At 45.7% G+C, this 5,379-nt stretch overlaps 1 non-coding gene across 1 annotated transcript; it reads right to left on the reverse strand.

Annotated features, from left to right (window-relative positions):
* Positions 1 to 268: 268 nt before the first annotated feature.
* On the reverse strand, positions 269 to 343 carry Trnas-cga. The gene has a single exon. It is a non-coding gene; the product is annotated as a tRNA-Ser (tRNA).
* Positions 344 to 5,379: the final 5,036 nt, after the last annotated feature.

Genomic DNA, 5,379 nt, shown 5'->3' on the forward strand with positions numbered 1-5,379 from the left:
AAGGACGAAAATAATATTCACATGTTGTGTAATTATCATGCAAAACAGCTCGATTGATCGTGCACCGCCGGCCACTGCCAGTAACTCGTCTCCTACCTTCCAAACTTTACAGAAGCTCTCCTGCGAACTTTGCAGAACTACAACTCCTGAAAGAAAGGATATTGGGAAGACATGGCTTAGCTACAGCCTGGGGGTTGTTTCAGAATCAGATTTTCACTCTGCAGCGGAGTGTGCGCTGACATGAAACTTCCTGGCAGATTAAAACTGTGTGCCAGACCGAGACTCGAACTCGGGACCTTTGCCTTTCGAGGGCAAGTGCTCTACCAACTGAGCCACCCAAGCAGGAAGCAGGAAGTTTCATATCAGCGCACACTCCGCTGCAGACTGAAAGTCTCATTCTGGAAACAAGCCCCAGGCTGTGGCTAAGCCATGTCTCCGCAATATCCTTTCTTTCAGGAGTGCTAGTTCTGCAAGGTTCGCAGGAGAGCTTCTGTAAAGTTTGGAAGATAGGAGACGAGTTACTGGCAGAAGTAAAGCTGTGAGGACGGGGTGTGAGTCGTGCTTGGGTGGCTCAGCTGGTAGAGCACTTGCCCACGTAAGGCAAGGTCCCGAGTTCGAGTCTCGGTCCGGCACACAGTTTTAATCTGCCAGGAAGTTTCAACTATCCGACTGGTACCATGTGCCACAATCAACTTGCACGACTGCGAGACCAAATAAAAAAAATATCTTAACGTAAATTTCGTAGATTTAACTGTAGGACCACAATAAAACAAAAAAATTGAAAAATATCAATTAACAAAAAAGTTTCATAATTGGCTGTGACGTCACACATCTGGGATGGCGTGCGTCTAGGCCAGTTGGCTCCAGGTTGCTCTTATTTGTGAGGAACTGCAGACAGCTATTTACTTTCGCTCTGTGTTCACAATCCACGGAATTGGCCAGCCAGAATAAATGAAATCGACAATAATAATGTTTAAATTCCACGCGTTCCTCGTTAGACCACTCGGCCAAAGTGCTAACGCAAAGGCAAATTTGAATGTGTGCAAATGAAATTGAATCTTTTAGCAGTGATACATAGTGAAACAAAGCACCAAAACTGATACAACCGTCAACAGACGCACGTTTGTTGCACGAGTTTCCTCTTCTGGCATGGGGAGACTTGCGCCTGCGCGCAATGGCCCTTGCGCATAACTCAGAGGAATGCGTGACTTTGCACCCCTGCATGCGCCGCCTCGCCCCTTCGTGCAAAGGCCGCATAAACGCAGTGTGCACGGAAAGTTTCGCAGGTGTAAACGCACCCTAAGTTGCACGCCACTATAGTATACAGGATCTGACGATGCTGCTCTCTGCCACGTTTCGGTTTACGCTTTGTATCGCCTCAGAATCACGTCAGCTCGCAATGCACTTCCGACTGCCTTACGTTAATCGACTTTCTCTGTGGTATTTCATTTGATGACTGTGTATGCGCAGACTCCACTAACGATTCTCTGCTTTCTATTACGGACTTGCATCCACCCTGCGTGCGGACTTGTTCTAGCGGAATGTAGGATAACCTCACTCGTTACGGTCGTGGTTACTGCTTATGACAGTTCTTTCCCGTCTCTAACAGCATTACAGTTTCGTCAATAAACCCAAAATTTCGTATTTATTTTCTCTGAACACTATTTTCCGGTCGGTTTCCTTTACTGCTAGTTCAATTGAATATTTCGCCCATAAGGGGCAGCATATGAGGACTGCGACTGTTGACCAATAGAAATAAAACAGTTTCTGTGTCGGTCACTTGCTTATTTTGCCACTACGCGTTTCGGTGGTTCACACCATTATCTTCAGGTGGAAAAATGTTTGTTTACATGGCTGGCGTTGGTGGAGAATACAGACGTCTTTTCACAGTCGCAGACCGGTAGAGTTGTAAAATGTCTGCGTACTGTTGCCTGATGAATGTCCTCTCCACTGCACATTACATTTACTAATGCGCAGTGGAGGTGACGACTGTGAAAAGATGTTTGTACTATTCACCAACACCAGCCTTGTAAACAAATAATTCTCCACCTGAAGATGATAGTGTGAACCACAGAAATGCGAAGTGTCAAAATAATCAAGCGACTGACGTGGAAACTGTTTTATTTGTTTGTTCAATGTACAGAGTGAAAAACATCAGGGAAAGACTGCAACCTCGTCTCGTACCCTTCTCACTGATGGCCGCCCATGCATGCACGTCTGTCGACTCATGACTGGAACCGGGTTTCTGTAGAAGTTGCAGATAGCTTCTCACTTTCTGCATTTTATCCCTGGTTACTTCAAAATTTCGAAGAGTGTATTCGCATCAACATTGTCCAAGGTAATGTGGGTTCGCTTTTTTTAAAGCTATCATCCACAGCAACCTAAACTGACCTTTCGCAGTTGCTCTTCTCTTTCCAAAACATTTATTACGTCCAACCCTGTCGTCAAATATAGGGTGTCTAGGAATCCTTCGTCTCCGTTCACTAGACAATCAAATCAGACAAATCATATTAATGAGTTTTATTACAAAAAGAAAAGATACAGTACTTAACATCGCACTTACACAGATGTGTGGCAACCAAAGGGCCACGTCCGGAACCGCGCGACTGCTACGGTCGCAGGTTCGAATCCTGCCTCGGGCATGGATGTGTGTGATGTCCTTAGGTTAGTTAGGTTTAAGTAATTCTAAGTTCTAGGGGACTGATGACCACATATGTTAAGTCCCATAGTGCTCAGAGCCATTTGAACCATTTTTGAACCAAAGAGCCACACACAAAATAAACAATCTTCTTCAGTATAAACAATTCCAAGTCGGAGTTACATAGACTGTACAAGCGAAGTTCCGAGAGTTGACGCTTCTATCTGAGTTACTAGTCTTGAAGTTACTATTGAACTAGGGCATCGCCAGTCGGTCGCAGCGCTTATTTCCTCTTCACATAGGGGCCGCTGCTGTTGCGTTGTCATCTTGGAGAAGGGTTGGTCAGTGTGCGATTGGCTGACGTCTTCTCACACCCATCTCTTCTCTGTCGTTCCCAACTGGCGTGCCGGTGCTTGACTTTACGCCGTAACAACATTCTCTTCAATGTACACAAACAAAGCTCCGCCCATTCTGGCCTCAGAGGTGCCAGTCAGAACCGACCGACTACCGTGACCTTCTCAGCCAATGGCGTCATTTTGATGTGGTACGAAGGGGCATGGGCTTCAGCTCTCCAGCCATTGTCGGCTTCATAGACCTTGGAGCTGCTATCTCTCACTCATGTAGTTCCTCAATTGGTATCACAAGGCTGAGTGGAGCCGTTGCAGTCTTCCAACCAGGGAAAAATCCCTGGCAGTACAGGGAGTACAACCTGGGTCCTTTGCACGGCAGTCAACGATGCTGACAGCTCAGCTACAAGGATATCTGGAAATCTGTAGTAAGGTCTTATGGGATCAAACTGCTGAGGTCATCGGTCCCTAAGCTTACAACTATTTAATCTAACTTAAACTAACTTAACGCTAAGGACGACACACACACACCCATGCCCGAGGGAGGACTCGAACCTCAGATGGGGGCAGCCGCGCAGACCATGACAAGACGCCCCAGACCGAGCAGCTACCTCGTGCAGCCAGTTACAAGGCGGACTTTTCCTATAGACAAAGTAAAGAAAATATTCCGCACTTGGCAGCTAGCAAGCGCTCCCTCATCCCAACTCAACACAAAAGTGTATCTAGCAAAACCTAGTCCCGCCAATAGGTTTAATAGAAATGCGAGTTAAAAAACGAGGCCCTGGCAATGCTGTAAATGCGAACAGCATGGCCAACAGCAGGTATCATAAACTCTACGCTGGCTGAATTGCCGCAGCATTGCCAACCCGAACAGGCAATAGCTAGAGCGTGTGGCGTGGAACACAGGCCGGAGGTGTCCCATTAGCTCAGTGGGACCAGGTAGTGCCATGGGAAACAGATATGCAGGCTTTCCGATTTTCAAGTCTTGTTTGAGCCAAACTATTTTTTCAGTTAACATTATATCCCATTTACACCTCCACAATGGGGTATCACGGGTATTTCTTGCTGTTATCGTTGCCTCCATTCCATCATTAAGACACAACATGAACCTCTTACAAACGTAAACGACCACTTCGTTTCACCCGCGACACAAAAACAGAGCCAATACAAAACAATAGGGAATACAGTACCCAGTGAGGTACAAAAAACAAAACAGACAGGCTACACTAGATTGCACATTATGCTATACACAATAATTCCATTATGTATGTTTGACACCCAGGCTTGTCTTCACAGAACCGGTACGTAGACATACGAGCAACGTTCACTTTCGAGAAGATGTTCAAAATCACCATCTTGCGTTTGTAAACAACTCCCCACTCGAACATAGTGTTTTGGACCCTGCATAACACACCTGCATCCACATCCACCATTACGAAGCGGCATGCAGGTGAGCTATTAGGTAATGTACGTCCTTGGGCGGAGTACTATAAATTTGTTCCTTTCAGTGTCCCGACAAACAAATATCTAGTGCATTAAGATCTGGGGAACGTGGAGGCCAGTACACTGGACCTCCACGAGCAATCCATTTCCCTGGAAACGCACATTTATTCCAGTGTGTGGCGATGCACCATCATACTGAAACAATAGCTGTCGCCGAACATCAAGTGGAACGTTCTTATCGGGATGGCGCTTTTGAGGGTACCGTGCAGCATACGCCGAGCAGCAACAGCAGCTTGGTTTTCGGATGGGCTCAGCACCAAAAGCATATCGACCTACTCACAACTGTGTACACCACCGGGAGGCCGCCCTATATGAACTTGACAAGACTAGTTATGGTTGTTTACAGCAAAGTTAGTGACACATGCACTCAGATTAATGGATCCTACTGTTATGTGATAGGCTATTGTCATGTTACAAAATGATGTCCTACCTATAAACAACGAGATCTAGGGGACAGGCGCCAGAAAGATAAACAAGGAACTTGATGATCATTTGTACATGGTGAATTTGGGTTTGATGTCCCAGCAGTCTACTCGTTGAGTTGCAAAGGGTCCTAATGTAATATGGGCTGATATACATTCCTCTGTACATTCCAATACGCTACACGATGTGACAGTGTTGCCAGTTCCTTGTTTTTATACATTTTTTCGAAATACATCAGATCTGATTTTGCTAGATAAGCTTTTGTTTGAATCTAGATGAGTAATCAAACGCTCATCTCCAAGTGTGGCATTTTTTGCTTCACCCCGTATAGCCTAGTACACAGTCCTTGCAACTCCCATCATACCCTTGTTTGTTAAGAACGATCTGAGCTCCTGTAGCTGCTCCTTGTTTTTCGCCACAAGTTCCTTTAATTTCCGTATATACAATACTAATATTTTCTGTAGCCCT

Source organism: Schistocerca americana, chromosome 3, assembly GCF_021461395.2.
Source record: "Schistocerca americana isolate TAMUIC-IGC-003095 chromosome 3, iqSchAmer2.1, whole genome shotgun sequence".
Lineage (NCBI taxonomy): Eukaryota > Metazoa > Arthropoda > Insecta > Orthoptera > Acrididae > Schistocerca > Schistocerca americana.